This window comes from Symphalangus syndactylus, chromosome 5 (assembly GCF_028878055.3).
Source record: "Symphalangus syndactylus isolate Jambi chromosome 5, NHGRI_mSymSyn1-v2.1_pri, whole genome shotgun sequence".
Lineage (NCBI taxonomy): Eukaryota > Metazoa > Chordata > Mammalia > Primates > Hylobatidae > Symphalangus > Symphalangus syndactylus.
Window position 1 is genome coordinate 12,472,344 of NC_072427.2, and position 20,625 is coordinate 12,492,968.

The 20,625-nt window shown below is 40.6% G+C and overlaps 1 long non-coding RNA gene across 1 annotated transcript in view; it reads left to right on the plus strand.

Moving 5' to 3' along the window:
- The window catches only part of LOC134736764 (uncharacterized), a 210,321-nt gene that overhangs the window by 117,949 nt on the left and 71,747 nt on the right, over nt 1-20,625 (plus strand). Inside the window, exons 4-5 of the long non-coding RNA XR_010120999.1 lie at nt 7,143-7,270; nt 14,761-15,171. This is a non-coding gene — a long non-coding RNA (uncharacterized lncRNA). The remainder of the gene's footprint in view (nt 1-7,142; nt 7,271-14,760; nt 15,172-20,625) is intronic.

Genomic DNA, 20,625 nt, shown 5'->3' on the forward strand with positions numbered 1-20,625 from the left:
TTCTTGGAGGCCCTATGCAGTGATATGGATAATATAAAAGCTGCGATTTATCAAGCATTTGCTCTCTGCCATGTATTATCCCTGATATCCAGAGATGGCATCTACTGCCCTTCATCTTGACCCTTGGCTGACTTGTTTGTAAGAAAAGAAGGTGGCAGTGTGGGTTCCAAGGCTGGGTCAGCTTCCACCATGGTCTCTTGGACTCTCCTGGAACCCTGCTACCATACTTTAAAAAGCCTAAGACACATGGAGAGACCATATGCAGGCATTCCACTTGAAAATCCCAGCTGAGCCCAGCCTTCAAGTCATCCCAGCCCAAGCCCCCAACCTGTAGCCTCCAGATGATTCCAGCTCCCAGCTGTCCCTGTCACCCAAGCTGTTCTCCAGTCTTACTAGCTGAGGCCTCAGAGGCTGTGGAGCAGAATCAGACCACCTCTGATGTGCTAGGTTTCAATTCTTGCCTCACTTGTAAATCATTATTAATCCTTTCTGTCCTCCACACACCACAGCCATAAAGTCAAAAACAAATGGGAATTGGCCTTAATTGGAAGGAAGTCACTGATTCCAGAATTTATTTTGCTGTGAGAAGGAAGAATATTGACATGGAGACACTCATTTTGAAGTTGACAGAATGCTGCCTGGAGGATTCTAAGAGAAAAGTAGCATGAGTCGTCTACCATGAAAAGGGAAAGATAGGTCTTATTATAATCATCCTGCCTAAAAGAATCCCAGCCAGTCAGTATAAATAAATAATCAGGAACCTGGGGAGGAGCCAAAGGTCCCAGAGAGCAAATTGTATCTATTAATACATTTTTAAACAGATGGAAGATAAATGAATAGTGTTTGGCACGGAATTGTAATATATTTTTAATACAGCCATTCATGAGATTGCCTCGGATGGTCAGTTGATGGGCAAGGAATAACTAAGGGAACGGGGCTAGGAACAACCAAGTTTTAATCACCCCCAGTGGTTGCTAGACTCTTCCCAAATAGAGTTAGGTGAGTCTCAGACTTACATTTAGGAAGCATCTGTAATTGACTAAAAGTATAAAAATTAGATTCTGGGGGAAAAAATACCGTAAGTGAAAGACAGTGTTATTTTTTATGAGATGTAAGGGAAAGACAAAGAGAGAAACATTTGTTAATGATAGTATCTTCAGACTTTTCTGGAAGGTGTTTTTGTGTTTGTTTGTTTGTTTGAGACAGAATCTCGCTTTGTCGTCCAGGTTGGTGTGCAGTGGCGCCATCTCAGCTCACTGCAACCTCCCGCTCCTGGGTTCAAGAGATTCTCCTGTCTCAGCCTCCCAAGTAGCTGGGACTACAGGTGCATGCCATCATGCCTGGCTAATTTTTTTAATTTTTAGTAGAAACAGGGTTCCACCACGTTGTTCAGGCTAGTCTTGAACTCCTGACCTCAAATGATCTGCCTTCCTCGGCCTCCCAAAGTGCTGGGATTACAGGCGTGAGCCACCACCGTGCCAGGCCATAAAATCTTTCCAGAACGTTTGTTACCCTATATCTTCCTTGCCCATTCCCTACCTTTTTCCAGTGTCATGCCCCTCATGTTTCTGAGGATCCAGCTCGGGCTTTGCTCATTTATTCATTCTCCTGGTATTTGTTGAGCATAAGTTTAGACCAGATGTCATGCTGGGTGCTACATTAACAAAATCAAATAGTACAGTTTCTGCCTTCAAGGAACTCCTTATTTAATGGGAGAGACTAATGCCTAAATAGACCATTGCAGGATAGTGTAATAAGTCTTCGATAAGGACACACATGCTGAGGAACCTAGAGAAGCATACAAGAAGGTGCCAAGCCCACCCTGTGTACCTCAAGAAAGGGCTTCCACAAGAAGTTCTGCCAGTCCTGAGGAATGAAGAGGATGGAGTAAGAAAAATCGTGATGGCGGAGGAGGAGAGTGAGCAAGAAGGGATCATTATCAAAGCAAGCAGGTGCCAGTGAGCAAGAAGGATCATTATCAACGCACGCAGGTGCCCGGAAAGTGGGAGAGATAAGAAACAAGAATTGTCTGGGAATTGCAATTTCTCCTTTGAGTAGCATGTCTTGACAGCCTTTATTCTTTAATTGCACTTTGTATGATCTCCCCCATAGCCCTGCTACATTATCAAATCCTTCGCTATCCTCATTATTTGATTGGTCTGTCTCCCTGGCTGGGTTATAAGCCCTTTCAAGGAGGGGCTAAGTCATTTATCTGAACATCCCTAGTTCCTAGCTCAGTATTCAGTATATGCCTAGTGATTTTGCCTGCCTGCATTTATTGTCAGTGTAAAGCACCAACTGATCCAGCTAGTCAATAAAATGGGTCTCTGAATTTGATTTCGAACCCAAGGGTTTAACTGGAATAAAATTGATTGCTACCAGGTTGATACCACTGATTTATCTCAGAACCCTGGCTTCCCTTAATAGGATCGACTCACACGATAGGGAGGGCATTTTCAAATCAGGAAGACCTTGATGGAACTCTGCTTTGCTCCCTGACAACTGAATGCCCCCCGATGCTTTCCACCCCTTTGAATCTTGTGGTTCGTAGCTGTAAAATAGGGAAGACAATACACTCAAAGGTTTACCATGAAGATTCAGTGAATAAAGGATTGGAATCACTTCCTAGTGATTGGTACACGCGAGGCACTTAAAAGAAGCAAGTTATATCTCCTTGGATCTCACCTCCCTTCTTTCCAGCTTCTATCTTTTATGAACTGGCCTGAAGGCCATAACCAAGAGAAATACGAATCATTAATGCAGCTCCTCTTTCATTGCTGTAGGCACCAGTTACTGAATTCTAGCTGCTGGGCTCTTTGCATACATTATTTCCAATTATTTCAGAGCATAGCTCAGTAGGAACTGCTTCTGGTTCCCAGGTGAAAAAACTGAGATCATTTGCCCCAGTTCGCACAGCTGGGCAGGGGCTGGAATTGTAACCAGGAAGTGGGTTTGAGTGAGCCTGTGAGAGCTGGCTGCTAAGTTTTCAGAAACTCCATGAGCCGATTGTTAAATAGAGCCATTCTCTAAAATTAAATTATTCAGGCTTACAATTAATTTAATTAAATACATTACATTAAAAAACAATGAAAACCCATCACTACATAATTATTTTCCATATTTTACTGTAATTTATGTCAAGAGTCAGCAGAGTGTCAAGAATCAGCCTCCTGGTTATGCTTGGCCCACCACCTCTTTTTGTAAATAAAGTTTTATTGAAAGACAGCCATGCCCATTTGTGGAGGGGGGGCTGTCATGTGCCAGGTGCTTTAGATAAGCAATCTCAGTCAATTTAGCAATATAACATTAATCAGTCACAATATTGACTAATAGGATAGAGTCAGAGCAACTGGGATTTAATTCGCACCCAGTCCTAACTTGGCAAGTGTGACTTTGGGGAAGTGGTTTAACTGCTCTGTGCTTCAGTTTTCTACATCTGTACAATGGTATCTTGTGTCTTGGTTCCTGGGGAATCAAACAAAAAACTGCTTACAGAGACCTTAGAAAAATTCGAGGCACTAGCAACAGGACAATAAATGTTAGTCATTATAGTTTGATCCTCTCCAGGAGATGGTAGGTCAGAGATCATCCCATGCTAGCCAAGAAACAGCAAGAGTGATCAAATGACTCACCGAAGTACAATAAGGACAGCGGTCTAGATTCAAACCCAAATCTTTCTGATATTTAAATCCATGCCATTTCCAATAGACCATATAAGGTCTAAATGACAGAGCACTCATCAGGGACCCAGCCCTGTGCTCAGCCTAGTTAATTGGAGATTGGGTTTTTAGTAGGAAAACAAAGAAAGATTAGGATGAAGAGGGTTATTGGAACTATACTATAGAGGTTTTTTTTTCTGTAATCCCAGAAAAAGGAACTTGTACTAAATTTGGAATTTGCTAAGGAGCTATCAAAAATTTCTCAGCAGTAGACAGACATGGTTTGTTCTGTCATATTATGTAGTAATCTGCTCCCAAATCAAGTAACAGTTGGTTGTGTTGGGTGACTAATCAAATCACCCATCTGTGGGAAAGTTCCAGCTGCTTCCTGCGTAACCCACTGGGTCCTCTGGCTGAAACTCACTTAACCAGTGCACGTCTCTCTTGGTGGCATCATGGTACACATTGCTTTCCAAGCAAGATCAATCCCCTCGGAGCATTTTCTACTCTTTCCTGTCTTTCACGATCACATCCCAATTAATTAAGGAAGTCTTGCCAACTACTACACCTTAAAGCTTTCCCTCCCTTCAGGCCCCCCGGAAACTACCTTCATGTCCAGCACCCATGGTCTCTCATGATGGCTGGAAGTCTGTATGGCACAGTGGTTACGGCTCTGTGTCTGACCTCACCAGACTGCTTGCGTGGTGTTCCTGCTCTGCCAGGTGGATAGAACACCTTGGGCAAGCTACTTAAACTTTCTGGCTCATAGTACTATTGAGGGATTTAAAAAGTTAATACTACTAATGTGCTCAGAACAGTTCCTCGTACATAGGAGGAGCTCAATAAATGCTGTTGCTGCTGATACTGATAACTAGATTGACAACATCTTGTAACCCAATATTTGTGGATCCAGAGTCTCCTCACTCTAAAGCAGTGTCCACATTAGTACCTGGGTCATATTTCTAAAACACTTGTCACCTCCCCAGCCCACTCTGCTACCAAACTACAATTTCTTAATGTCTGTGCCGATCTTGCCTACACTATTTACATTAATGTTGCTTAGTATGCACCTCAGATATTCCTCATTATACAGCTCTACACATCCCCAGGGACGTCATGCTTTATTCTCTTCCTGCCACTTTATGCTTCAGTAAGTACCAAGTATTTAAGATCCCTGGAACACGCACCACTGTGTCTGTTCAAATACATGCATCTTCAGAAGAGTCTCTTCCTTAGAGAGATTAAAGATCACTGTATTCAGGTCTCCTTTTCCTAATATTCAATCTCACTCTTATTATGATTTATTTTTCTTTGTAGCACTTGTATATTATATATTTACTTTTATATTTATTACGGGTCCGTAGCCCCTACTGAAAAAAAATACTTGGCAGACTCCTTGTCATCCTCATCCCTGTATCGCTAGCCCCTAAAAGGGTGTCTATTCATCTAAAATTGAGTTTGGGTGTACCAAGCTCCAGCCAATCTAATACGTCCTAAGTTGTTCAACAAAAGAACGAAGGACAAATGATGGTACAAATAAACAGATATCTCATGCGTTTGTGCTTTTCTATAGCCTGGTCTCTCTGAAACCAAAGCCTTTCCCACCTTGTCTTCCCTGAGAACTCTGATTCATGCATCAAAATCTATCTCAATGACCAACTCCATCGTAACACTGAGGCAGGAGAAAAATAGAGAAAATGAGGCCGGAGAATAGCAAAGGGAATTAAAAGTTGGATAAACAGCAGAATAAGTAAAAGCAGAGAACAGAAGCACGGTGAAGGGACGGGTGAACAGGAAGCGAGATAAAAAGCAGAGGTTCAGCAGCCAAAAAAAAGTGAGATAAAAAGGTGAGCAAGGACCCCATGACCAGCAAGATTGGGACCAAACCAGTAAAAGGCAGTGCTTCAGAGATGGGCATGCACATTAGAGAGAAACAGTATCCTTAACATAACCTTGTATGGCAATCAGCTATTTAAGGTTCATGCCTTCAGGCTGCATATCATGCATGTACTTAAAATTATGGGATAGAGGTGATGCACAAGTGCACAGGGGCCAAAGTAACTAAGCAACACACCTATCAATCTAAAGGGCAGACACTGGCTAGAGATTAGGCAGCCTTGGGAGGAGAAGAAAAAAAACACATAAAAAGAACCAAAGTACACCAAACTGACGCTGATCTCATCTCACAGGGGTCAGTTCGCTCTCCTGCTCTGAGAGTGTAATACTGCGCTTCATACACTTTCGTTGCTTTGCTTTGCTATGTATGTGTCTCGTCCAATTCTTCGTTCGGGACACCAAGAACCTGCAACTGAGTGGCACTATCTGGTAGCAACACCACCCTTGATTTTCACTCTAAGGTAAAACTTTCTATTTCTGCTGTTTTTGTGACTTGGACTTACAATGATCACAACATGTGCAAGTATTTAAAAAGTTGTCCCATATGTAGCCCGTAAGACCCTGGGGGCAGAGCAGAGACGGGACTTTGACGGGGCCAGCATAGACTTGGACATAGGCATTTGTGACCCTTAGTAGTAGGGGTTGCTGGATTGAACTGTGTGCTCCTAGGGGTCCTTAGAATGCCTTGCAGATGCCTGATATGACAGGGGGAGAGGACTGTGCAGGATCTCTTCAATCACAAATTCAGAGCCTCCAGGTCACAGGACAGAATCGGCTACCCACATCTTTCATCAGCCTTGGCCTCAGGGATCTGCAGCTTTGCTGCAAAAGAATCACAGAGGGCAGATGTTAATGGTGGCCTATGTTTGCATTTAGTGAAGAAAATTCAGGGAACTTGTATGCAAAATTAGCCCAAGCACCCAGCTCATGGCAGCCAGCCAATTCTGTCTGCTAGCCTCCTGTACCCTTCCTTTCAAGGTTTCGAAAAAGTCAAAGGAAGCCTGGAGATTCCAAAAGAATTTTCAGTGCAAAGCCATTTGCATGCCAGAAATGCCTTTTCTCTCTTCCAGTTAGGCCCTTCTTCTCCTTGTTATTGTTATTATTACTTTACATTGTGCATAGATAGAAAGTGGACTAAATAACTGGGGAAGATGAGTTTGGTTGTACAAATTCCTGCTGACCTAGTGAATAAATGTTAGCAATAGAGGCCAGTGAAAAGGAGAGGCTGAAGGGATATGGGGGAAAGAAATTGATAGAAGATGAACTTTTCACATTCAACGTTAATTCTGACCAGAGATACAAAAAAAAAAAAAAGATATTTTTTCACCCCTCAACTCTAGGGACATAGCTTGCATCAAGTGTTTCCAAGATTGTTTTAAATCTTTTCTGTGGCTTCTATAGGAACCCATAATCCCAGGTCTCTCTCTCTCTCTTTTTCTCTCTCCCTCTTTCTCTCCCTCCCTCTCTCTCTCTCTCTCACACACACACACACAGACACACACATCTCATCCTATCCCCCATTCTTGTCCCAAGTTAATCTCTTTATCTTTGCCATCCCTAAAATTGTTTTATATGTTCTTATGGCAGAGACTAAAGATGTGTCACATTGGATATTTTTTTACAAAGAATAAACCACTAGGACATAATCCCCAAAATGCCACTTTTCGGCCTGGGCTGGGATCCCTGGATGCAAGCTGCCACCATCCAGTATCTAGGTAGGAAAAGTCTATCTGACAGGATGTGTCTGAGGATATTTTGCCAAAAGCAGTGAATATTGGGCCAAAAGCAGTGATTATTGGGAGAATAGAGGGCTCTGATGAAAGACAAGTTCTCACTCAAACACAAAGGGTGAAATAAAGGCATTTCATGGAGACAGAATGGGGGAAAAGTCCCATTTTTCTCTGGCTTTCTGTTCCCTGTGAGAATCAGAGTGAGCACAAAACCATGAAAACAATAGGCCCAGCTGCAGGGGCAATAAGGCAATTTATTAGGGAGATGACATTTTTAATGAGAAACACTTGCTGGAGGAGAACAAAAGGGCTTGTTTGGTCAGAAAGATGCTCTTGAATCTCTTCTGAAGTGCATGAAAAAGTAATTTCATTTACGCGTCATACCCTGAGCGATGGAATTTCCTCAGGCTCCAGATGTTGTCCGGCACAGATGCTGAACAAATGGAACAAATGTCCTAAGAGGGGTTTTTTTTTTTTAAGCAACTCAAGGGAATTTTATGAGCTTTGTGGCCAAGAAAATCATTAGCAAATAATGAGCTTAAGAAAGAAAGGCTGAGGTTAGCAATATGTTGCTGGACATACAAAACTATTCACAATCATCTGCAATCGAGAGGGATCAGTTTTCAACTTAGGAAAATAGAAATCAGTGGGTGTGGCTGCTGTGTTTTGGGCTTCTTCACTGGCCTTCTGAAAGTGATTTGGTAAATATTGTTTTGGCTGTATTCCAAAAATAATTAAAAGCAATATATTTATAGCTTGAGATTTGAAAATCTAAAACACAAAGATTATTACCTTATAGTAGTAATTCAAATGCTTCCAGAGAAGGGGCAACACCACTCTTTTGGCTTGACTTCTCCTTTGAGGGTCCTGAGTTCTTCACCAGCTAACACACAAGGTGAGCCAGTGTCCCAAGGCAGCTGAATAGGAAAGCCTAATCAGGGTCCCCCTCTGTGCTGACTGCAGGGGCTGTAGTGCTCCCTGGGGGAGCCACCAGGGTCTCTATATGGCCTTTTTTTAGCCAGCTTCTTTCTCTGCAGCTCTGACAGGGGCCCGTATGAGTAGCTTTGGAAGACCATGGTGTCACGCAGGGTGTTTTAGGTCAGGATCTAAGAACCAACTATGTTTGAAAATTCAGGACAAGGCCGGGCGCGGTGGCTCACACCTGTAATCCCAGCACTTTGGGAAGCCAAGTTGGGCAGATCACCTGAGGTCGGGAGTTCGAGACCAGCCTGACCAACATGGAGAAACCCCGTCTCTACTAAAAATACAAAATTAGCCAGGCGTGGTGGTACATGCCTGTAATCCCAGCTACTTGGGAGGCTAAGGCAGGAGAATCACTTGAACGCAGGAGGCGGAGGTTGCAGTGAGCCGAGATCATGCCACTGCACTCCAGCCTGGGCAATAAGAGCAAAATTCTGTCTCAAAAAAAAAAAAAAGAAAGAAAGAAAGAAAAGAAAACAAAAAGAAAATTCAGGACAAAAGAAGTTCTGATTCAAGTGTTGAGATCTGTGCATAGGACTCAAGTCATGAGTGCAACTTCAGTCAGGAGGGCTGATGTTAGGAGAATAAATAAAGATACAGGTGCACAGACTGGTGCAGCCATGGGTGAGAAGGCAGAAGGAGTCAAAAGATACTCACTTCTATCCTTCAGCTAAAAGGGCCAGATGCTCTTTAAATGTCTCACCAAGCCCACGTATAACAGGGCTCCAAGCTCCGTGACATCACCTGCATCACCGTCAGTGTCATCAACATCACAAAAAATATGTTCTTATCAGCACTTACCATGTATTAGTCATTATCAATAGCTATGTATAACCCTTATCCTCAAAAATCTGCAAAGCAAATACTAATGTCCGTCTTCACATTTTAGGGATGAGACACTGAAGCCCAGAAAGGTTAAGTAAATTGTTCCAGGTCACACAGCCAGTTAGTGGTAGAGAGGGTGCCCAAGGCACCATCACCAACGCTCCTGGTCCTCAGTACTTGATAATGTGCTCATGCATCGATTCCTGGACCACACTTGTAGCATTTGGGCTTAACAAGGGGGAGATCTGTGAACTAGGAGGAGTGGCCATACAGACCAGCGTTTAGAGATCTGGCCAGGGTGTTGCACCATAGAACAGCTCTGTCCAGCTCTGGGAAGTGGTTTTTAAATAAACCTCTTCAAAGCAGTAAATTATCTTCTATCTCTTAAGCAGATGGATGATTTAAAAAAGTCAGTTAAGTAATGTCCATACATATGTTAACCTAGCAGTTGAAATGTGTGGAGATCTTTAATCTGTCAATGAGATTGAGTGGGAATGCTGTAAGCTAAGGCTTACATCAGGACAACTTTCGCTGCAATCAGTACAACTTTCCTGCATCAGGACAACTTTCACTGTTGTCTGTTTGCTGGCATTGTCTACCTGGCATTGACTCAATAATAACACAGAAGATGACATCTTGATCAAGACCAATTAACACATTCCTTGCAGCTGTTTATTGCTATCTGCAGTGAAGACGGCATCGGAGGAAGCAGCTGGCAGCCATTGCCTTTTCCAAGCAAAAAGCAGCTCTTTCAGCACAGAGATCAGGTTGGCCTTAAGCCAACAAGGGTGATAGTGCTTTCAAGAACAGAGGATAATCAAGGATTGTTTTTTTCTTTAACCGTAATATGACTGAATTCTGATCAGAGTGTTTGAATAGAAGAAATTGGCCAAAAAATAAAATGTCGTTGGTCTCCACGTACCTAGGGCTGGTGAATGGGCCTAGGGAGTGACTTTCGTAGATCTAAAACCCAGACAGAGCATTTAGAATTGCAAGAATGACTTGCAACACTGATGGCTACTAGCTATTGAAGACCTTCAATGCATAAAATGCTATGCCATCCATGCTGTGCGTTTTCCCGTTCATTCTTTCTAACAGTCCTACCAAGTAGTGACTATTGGTTTTCTTTTGAACATGTTAGGAAATTGAGGCTCAGAACAGATAATTTGTTCAAGATTACACAGCTGGCCAGAAATGGAGTTGGAGTCACAGTGAGTCTCCCTGAAGCAAAAGCTGGTACTAGCAACCACTTTTTTTATTTTTAATTTTATAATTTTTTTTTGTTTGGAGACAGTCTCCCCATGTCACCTAGGCTGATCTTGAACTACTGGGCTCAAGCGATCCTCCCACCTCAGCCTCACAAAGTGCTGGGACTACAGGCATAAGCCACCACATCTGGCCTTGTGACCACTTTAAACAAAGTTAAGACCCTTTATGTTTTTCTATAATTAACCAAAATGACCAGAACTTCCTAAGGAGAAGAGGCTAAGTAAATTAGTTTTGGGATGAAGAGAGAGAAATTTTGAGAAGGTGTTGTAAGTTTGTGATAAAGTAACACAAAAGCACTCAAAATGGCTCACATAAAAAACGGGGAAGAAATTGGTGCTAGTTTATAGTACTGAAAGACAGGAAGCAACTCTGTTTTTCAAAAGGGGCTGCACTTACATGTAGAAGCCAGCAGCAGCTTTCTTCATCATTCCTCTCTTTTTACCTGGTTTCATCCATGCTTGCCCCATCTTTACTCCCTTTCCAGACCACTTTTTCCTCCTGACTGACCAACCTCTCCACAGTGCACCAGTTCTCAGTTCAAACAACCAGTCCAGACTAATGAAAATGATAGCTTCATGATTATAATCTTCCAGAAGGAACTTTTATTGGTTCCCTTTGAGTTAGGAGCCTAATAAATCCTGCTGCTCCTCCCCAGCTTCATCTGGCACCTGCGCTCACCAACCTGGTGGCCAAGGTCCTGCCTTCTGAGAAGATGGAATGCACTAGAGAGCAGCCATCGTTTGCCTGTGTGGAGCCTTTCCTATGATTTCAAGCTAGTCTATTGGCTTATTTGAGCGGACATTCGTAATGTTTGAAGGATTTAGATTCAGAGGCAGACTGAATATAACTTATAGCTCTTAACACCTCAACCATTTACCAACTTTAACCGTATGGATCACTTACCTACACTGAGTCACAGCTTGCTTCTCTAAAAAGGAGCCAATCGTCATAATGACCTTACAGTATTGTTGAGAAGGCTCAGTGAAACCCAACCTTTCAGGTGTGGTGGCTCATGCCTGTCATGCCAGCGCCTTGGGTGGCTGAGGGAGGGAAGATCACTTGAGGCCAGCATCCTGGCTAACATAGGGAGACTCTATCTCAAGAAAGATGAAAGAAAAGAAAAGAAAAGAAAAGAGGAAGGAAGGAAGGAATGGGGGGGAGGGAGGGAGGAAGGGAAGGAAGGAAGATGAAGGAGGAAGGAAGGAAGGAAGGTAGGAAGGAAGGGGGGAAGGGAGGGAAGAAACAAAAGAAGGAAGGAAGGAAGAAGGAAGGAAGACAGGGAGGGAGGGAGGGAGGAGGAAAAGAAAGAAAAGGAAAAAAAGAAAAGAAAAATTCACTGGACACAGTGTTCACCAAGTGCTGGCAATTATTATCTTAAATGTTAGCAGAGTAAACTACTGTGAAGGTGAATGAGGCAGGAGACATTATCTCTTTTTAATAGATAAAGACACTGAAGTTCAGGGAGTTTCAGTGATTGCCTATTTTTTGCATAATTTGTAAGTGAACTACAATTAGATCCCAGAGGACTTCCCAAATACCATGTCTTTTCATGCAAGAAACTGCAGCCGAGAAAAATGGCCTCTATAGACACAAAGGCAAATAGTGAGTGCGGATGGGAGTAGGGTAGGATGGGTCTCCAGTGAACTCCTGCCCCTGACTCTGACTATTCCAAGATTCTCCCCAAGGGGAAGACTTTTACATGCCTCCTCTTCTGCCATCCTCCCACTGTGGATGTTACTATAGGCCCTAGGCCACAGGCTGTATGTGACAAATCTGAAAGAGTATGTTTTCCACATACAAGCCAGTCAATTTTTGTGCTTCATCTTCTTCAAATAAAGGTCTCCTGAAGTGGCTCAATAGAATTGACCAAACATAAGGAAATTAGGGAATGATGATTTTTAAATATTCAAACATTCTTCCAAGGGATTTTTGAAAATTTAATGAAAACAATCAATCCAAATAAAGTATTCCATTGATGGGGGTGTCATCCTGTCTCCTCTCCATGACTCTCCCATCCGTTCAATAATTTTTTGTGTGTGTGACCCACATACTGTGAAGGAGGGCAGGAGGAAGTAGTAGGTTGAAGGAAAACAGGAAAATGTGTTGAGGTTATCAGTCAAGTAGACACTCTTTTCTCCCCACCCCTCCAGAGTTTATCACCAATCCAACAGGTTTGTAAACTGTATTTTCTTTGTATTTAAAAGGCTATATAATTTACCAACCCTGGGAGTTAGAAGGATAAAGCTCTATGGTATCATAGCTAAATATGTGGCTATAAGGTATTCAGAGTTCTAAACACTAGACAGTGGTAAAATAAAAGAAGTTGGGGCATTTGAGGGTCGGGGGTGACTTCTCTCTTAGGTTGAAAAAATAATTCAAATGTGCATGTTCCAAGGGCGGTGCAAAGCCAGGCTCAAGGCATTTAGTGCCAGTAGGTCCCAATTTGTGGGTGAGAGAGAGCAGCAGGCAGCCCCTATCCTGGGCAATGATCTCCTAGTCAGGCAGTGCCAATAGATACAGACACTATAAAGTGTCTTGTAAAGTAATTCCAATAGAGGTGGCCAGGACTAACTAAGGGGATTCGATGGCGCTGGAGCCATAAGGGAGAGAGTCTGTAGATCAATGAGAGATATTGAGACAGGGAAGAATATTAGGGACAAAGAGTAATGTATGCATAAAGAAGAATGATGAGCCACAAGGCTTAATACACTTAGAAAAGTATATACTTTTATACCCTGAAAATTCAGTGTTCTGCTATACCGAGTCTTATCCTGGTATGGTGATCTTGAGGCTCTTGGCAGATGTTCTTGTTCTCCTGGGAACACAGTGGGATAAAACTTGTTTGCTTCTTTGAAGCTAGGTACAGCCATGTGATTTGACTTGGCTAATAAAATGACTAAAGTGATGTGCATTACGTATGAACTAAACTTTTAAGACTCACATTTTCTTCCTACTGCTGTGGAAATAGTGCAAGTGCATGTTGTAATGAAGCGCACATGATGGAGGGACCATGCTGAGTGAGCCAAGCTCCTCTGACAATCTTCATCGGATGTCATGATAGTTAATTTTATGTGTCAGCTTGACTGGGCTAAGGGATGCCCATATAGCTGGTAAAACATTATTACTGGGTGTATCTGTGAGTGTGTTTCCAGGAAAGACTGGCATTTGAATCAATAGGATGAGTAAAGAAGACTGCCTTCCCCAGTGTGAGCACCATCCAATCCATTCATGGCCAGAATAGAACAAAAAGATAAAGAAAGGGTGAATTTGCACTCTTCCCTTGGGGCATCTATCTTCGCCTGCACTTGGACATCAGAGCTTCTTTGGACATCAGCACTTAAACCGTTCTCCCTACTGTCCCTGTTCTCAGACCTTTGGCCACAGAATGAGAATTACACCATTGATTTCCCTGTTTCTTGGACCCTTGGAATAGGACTTAATTATACTACTAGCTTTTCTGGCTGTATTAGGCCACCCTTGCGTTGCTATAAAGAAATACCTGCGGCTCCGTAGTTTATCAAGAAAAGAGGTTTAATTGGCTTATGGTTCTATAGGCTGTACAGGAAGCATCGCTTTGGCATCAGCTTCTGGGGAGGCCTCAGGAAGCTTACAATCATGGTAGAAGGTGAAGTGGGTGCAAGCACTTCACAAGATGAAGCAGGAGCAAGCAAGAGAGAGAGGAAGGGGCCACGTACTCTTAAATAACCAGATCTCATTAGAACTCACTCACTATAGTGAAGACAGCACCAAGAGGATGGTGCTAAATCATTCATGAGAAATCTACCCCCATGACCCAAACACCTCCCACCAAGCCCCACCTCCAACATTGGGGATTACGATTCAACACGAGATTTGAGTGGGGACAAGTATCCAAACTATTTCACTGACTCTCTAGCTTGCAGATGGCATATTTTAAGACTTCTCAGCTTCCATAACCATGTGAGCCTATTCTCATAATAAATCTCTTATATCTATCTATGTATGTATGCATCTATGAATCTACGTATCTATATATGTATGTATATATTTATATAATCTATCATCTATCTATCCTATTTTTCTCTGTTTCTCTGGAGAACCCTGACCAAAATAAATACCTAGAATAATTTAGAATTAAATTTTGTTGTATAATTCACTGAGATTTGGGGGGGTGGTATGATTTTTCAGCACAACTTAGTCCATTCCAACTGATGCTCTTGCAACTGCTAATGTGTTTGTGGGTATCTGAAAAACTCTTTTACATTTTCAAAGCAATACCTGATTACTGGCAAACTCCAAGGACTCAGCAGCAGATTGATAAAGGAGGCAAAGAGGTGTTCTATCTTGACAATTACATCTTTATTCCTGGATTAAAGACCCTCTTACTCACCCTATTTACCACCTCTTGCCTTCATCTCTAGGCAAATTGGACTGGGACTTTAGGCTGGCTTTATTCCATAAAGCCTTTTCAAGATGGTCTCCTCTGTGAGGAGTCTCCACAAGGAAAGCTGGAAAAGGTTTCCTTAACTCCAGACAGATGAGCTCAGAGAACCACAAGAGGGCAGGTGTTCCCTAAATCAGATCTGATGGCTGCCTGGTTCAGACATTGGACTTGAAATTTAAATACTAGTTCAAGACTAACCCTTATTTTCAGTAAAGACAACATAAATGAGCACCGGGTTTGGAATAAGAAGATAACAGTTCTAATGCAGAGATGAGTCTTTGATAAGACTGGATGAGCTCAGGGAATTGAAACAGTTTGCTGGGGATCCTTAGAGGCACCAAGGAAATAACCGAGAAGGCAAGGGGAAGCCTGAACAGAGAGAGTGCAGGTCTGCATCTCAGCTTCCCAGTGCTTCTTGGCTTTATTGTCATCTATTGTGCTTCTCAGGAAGATTATTGGTTAAGAGAGGTTTATTTAGCTCTAATCATTTATGCCGTATTTCACCCTTACAAGTGAAAAGCTAGTATCTGACCCTGAGCCACCATTTTTTCACCCATTTTTTTTGGGGAGGAGACAGAAACATGGCTTTTTAAAATCAGAACCTATCTGGGTTGGAATCTCAATTTTACTTTCGTTAAATGACTTTGGGTAAATGAAGACCCACTAAATCTCAACATGCTAGAAAATCTAATCACCCCATAACTAAAACTCTGCCAAAATATCTATTGCTTGTAATTGTGGAAAGCGATTTCCAAAGGGGTTCTATGTATATTAAAAATTAATATCCCATTACATATATTTATGTAAGTGTATATATAATGGGATATTAACTTATAATATATCTAGAACTCCTTTGGAAATCACTTATATATAAAATATATAATATATATTATAATGGGATATAATATATTTTATAATATATAATATATATGGGAATATATATGGGATAACGGGATATTATATATTATATATTATAAAAATATATATTATAATGGGATATATTATATATTATAAAATATGATATATAATGGGATATTAATATAGATAATGGGATACTAGAGATAGATGTTTTAGTAAGGAAAACAACTGAGACTTTGAAATGGGCTCAGAACAAAAAGTGAGTGACTATCCTGTCTAGCTCATCCATCTCTTGTTCATAGAAATGCAAATCAATTGTGACTGGTGAAATGCAACCGATTATTGCCTCATGGATAGACCATCAATTTATAAATTCATTTCAGATTCCTAATTTCCTACATATGCCTCTGCTTTTTATACCAATTATAACATTTACCCATTCCCTTATTAATTAATAAGCTAATAAAGTCTTTGACAGCTGTTCATTTTATATCTACATAAAATTCACAATTATACCATGTCTTAAAAATTATCTTAATAGTTTCAAAGACATCTTCCTCTTCTAGCTTCCCCAGAAAAATGAGGAAATGAAGAGAGAGAGAAAGTACATTATATTTTTATAAGGTTTTTGACTCTAGAGAGACATCCCAAATTGCCATTTTCACGTCTCCAACTCTAACAAGAATGGAGCATATAAACCCTGGGAAAATCTCAAGTTATATCTTTTGGTTTATAATGAAGATGACTAAGGCTCAGGAAAGAAAGAGATTACAATAGTTAAAATCTGGGGGGGAAAATCATGAATTTAAAAAGGTTTTTCCTCTGTGTGTCTTTAAAACATAAATATAGAAGATTTATTTTGTAAATCAAGTGTTTGTTCCTTCTGACCGCCCAGGCTTTGGATCATTTTCCTATAGGATTCCACAGGCCATCGTTTTATGGATGTATTCGTGGACACATCTGGATGTGCAGAGCAGGATGGTCCAGTACGGCCTCCTTAGACAGGGCAGACAGCCAGCCTTGCCGTAGATCTTTCCATTATCCATGGCGTCCCTCTTGCTCAATGATGTGCAGCTGAAGGAATTGTTTGGGAGAAATGAGACCCAGGGGAGAGCAAAGGAAACTTAACATTGTAAATTAAGAGAGACACTCATGGCCTTTCCAACCAGAGGAAAATAAACAGGGTTACAATGAGAACACAAAAAATCTGTCTGGAAAATCCAGTATACGCCCAGAAATCTAGTTTTCTTCCAAAACATTGATAGATGAAGATTTAATAATTCCCCAATATAGTAAGTGACACATTAAAATAGAATTTCGTAGAATTAAACTTGTTTCTTAAGTCTCATAGGAGAAAGAAATTTAAAAACCATCACATACCTATAAATGGAAAATGATAAATGCATATGGAAAAAAGAGCAAATAACTGGGGTAAAATATTTTGTAGAGAAATAAATTGTAAGCAAAAAAAAAAAACAAACTTTTTACTTAAAAATTTTTTCACTGTTAGACCAGAGAAATGACAGTTGTATTCTAAGTAGTGGTATTAGTAATAGGAGTTCTATATCATTATTTCTTTTAGTTTTGTGTTTCTCCTGTTAAGTCTAGGATCTTAAACTATCTCTAAAGCAATTAGGTCACTAACGGCCTATAAAAACACATGTAGTATTCCTGGGGACATTCTTTCCAGAAGGCTGAAATTCCTTACATAGAAAGAATCTTTCACAACCATTGGTTAAGGTAAAAATACAAAACTAAAATAAATCTCTCATATTTGAAGAAAAACAATGAGATTTTCTACTTATTCAATAGTAAAGATTAATTTGTTGTTGAGGCCTTAAAATATGCAGGGCACACGAGCACTGAAAGGAGTACCCAGTTGCTATGGATGACATTGCTATCCAATGTAAGAGAGTGACCTGACAGTCTAAATACATTTCTGGAGGGCAACTTAACAATACTTACAACAACCCTTAAAGATTTACATAGTTTTTTGCTTGGCAATTTTCACTTAATGAAATTTGTCCTAGGGAAAAAAAGCATAGATGAACCTAAGGATTTAGCAGTGGGATTGTTTAACACAGTTTAGATTAAAATTGAAACTAATAAAGAAGAACAGCCCTATAGGAATAGCGTGCACATTATCATACATCTGTCTCATGATCTTGAGACATCCATCAGAAGTAATGTTGTGGAAAAATTTTAATGATATGAAAAGCAAAAGAAAAAGTCACAGGGTCACGATGTATTTTAAATGGAATAAAGCAGATGTAATGCGAGTGTGTGCATGTGTGTACAATGCATGTGGACACACATTTATGTTTATTTATTTATATTTACTTGTATGTGGATAAACATACCAAAATATTTACTATATTGAATTCTGAGAGACATAAATGCAGATTTTTCGAATTGTTTTATTTTGATTATTTCATTTTGAAAAATATGTAAAATAAATAGTAATGGTAACAATAAAAAATAGCTTATTTCCATATTGTCATTTATTTTTAAGGTAGAAGGACTGGAAGGAATCTTTATAAATACCTATAGCTGTGCCTAGTATTTATATTCATAATTGGATTTAAACTTTATCTGAAGCATATAAATAAGGTGTTCTTGTTTTATTTTAATATATGATCTAATGGTGACTAAGAGACACTCAATGGCTTGCTTAAGGATACTACAAGTAAGTGTTAGAGCTGACATTTGATCCCTGGTCTGTCTCCAAAAGCCTTTACTTTCTATTTAAACCTTAATCCTTTAAATGTCTTGGATCAATCAAACTAACAGCGAAATTATAAGTAAGCAAACTCAAATCTGTAAATATATTGATTTAAAAATTATTAACAGGTGTGATTAAAGTATGGTATGGATATTAAAATATACCTAATAGACATGTTTAAAGGATAAGGGAAAATGAAAATATTTAGAAACTCAATACCTCACCCTGAACCCCTATGAAACCGCTATACACTCCTGGCATATATACCCACCAAGTGACGACAACTGCATTATACCATTCTTACCAGGAATGCCATTATATTCATGTCTGCAGTGTACTGCCATTTGTAAAAATTGCTTTAACTATTGGTCCTTTTATACTTACTGCACTCTGCAGTTGACACTGGCTAAAGAAAAACACAAATGAAAAGTGCTTTACTGGTGACATTTCCAATCCTTGATTATCATCCTCAAGCAGACCAGTAGTGATGCCTGGGGCTCACGCATTCCCCTATCCATTTCTCTCCTGCTCTTGTAAATATACCAGACCTTCTTCCCGTTTTTCAAGCCCCAACACCTCTCCCTACTTTTCACTCTCAACTAATGACTCTGCCTCCTATTTCCCTGAGGGTGGAGAAAACCATGAGGAAAACTTCTCTACTTCTCTCTCTACCACACTTGCCCATTTGTGCTCTCAGCCCTGACTCAGCTTTTCTTCCTGTTACCGTGGATGGAAATTTTGATGCTCCTAGCTAAAGCCAAATTATCACAGAAATAAGGATACTTCTTTCACATTTCTCCTCTCTACTATTAGCTAAGACACTTACCCTTATTTCCTCTATTAAAAAAAATCAGACAAAAAACACTTGGCCCCTCTTCTCCCTTCAACAACAGTGCCATTCTTCTGCTCCCCCTCTACAACAAAACTTAAAAATTTGTCTCTACTTGCTGTTTCTAATTTCCTCAGCTCATTTTCTCTTGAACTCATTCCAACCAGCACTTTCCCTCAATACTCTACTGAAGATGCTCTTGTCAAGGTCGCAGCTATATGGGTTGGTTCAATCCTAGTCCTCATCATACCTAGCAATCAGCACCTTTGATAGAGCCCATCACTCTCCGTATCTTGAAGGTCTTTCTTCCACCCACCACTCTCTCCTGGATTTTCTTCTGTCTCACACTGGCTTCCTCACAATCACCTTCTCTTTATTTGTCTTGCTAACCTTTGATCTGTAGAATATCCTAAGATGCTATTTTTGGCCTCATTTTCTTCTGTCTACAGTAATTCCCTGGGTGAGCTCATCCATGTCACAGCTTCAAATTTTGTCCATATTCTTATTACCTCCAAGCTTATAATCCTTAAAGAGGTCCTCTCCCTAATTTGAACTCTCTACTGGACATATTTACTAAGTTGTCTAACAGGTACTCCAAGTTTAGCGTGTCCAGGGATGGAACTCTATCACTTAATCCCCCATCCTGCTCCTCCCAAAATCTTTCCTAGGTCATGAATGCCATTTCCAGTTTCCTAGCTGGGACACCCCTCCTTCTTGCACTTCTCTCATGCAAATACTGTTTGCTCAACCTACAAAACATTTCTCTACAAATCAGCCACATCCCATCCCATCCATAGCAATCACCCTGATTCAGGTAATCAGCATCACTTAACTGGAATCATTTCACTAATCTGTAACAAGTCATATGGATTCTGCCCTTTCTGCAGTTTATCTTCATCTTAAATTCAAGAGTAATTGATAAAATACTTCTGCTCAAAATTCTTTCCATTATTTCCCAATGCTATCCTCTCCCTACCTTCCTAATCTCATCTCTGTCCCTAGCTCACCCCACCCTTGCCACCCGGGCTTTCTTCCTATTCCTAGAAGGTGTCAGGCTTACCCTGATCTCTGGGGCTTGCCTTTGGGATCAGGAATACTCTTATTTCTAGAATATCTCCTCCCAGATTCTACGGGGCTTGCTCCCTCCCTTCCACCAGGTCTTTGCTCAAGTACCACTCCCTTATTTTAAAGTGAAATACTTTCCCATTCCAGCATGCTCTTTCCGCATTATTATGCTTCATTTTTTTCTTTAGTGGTTGTATGACCTAACACCCTATAGTTTACTTACTTTTATCATCTGTCTCCATTTGCTAGAATGAACGTAAGGGAGGGTAGGAACTTCTCTGTTTTGTTCATTACCCTAGCTCCCTTGGCTGGATTGAACATTACCTGGCAAAGTATACACTCAATAAATATTTGTTAAATGAATAAAC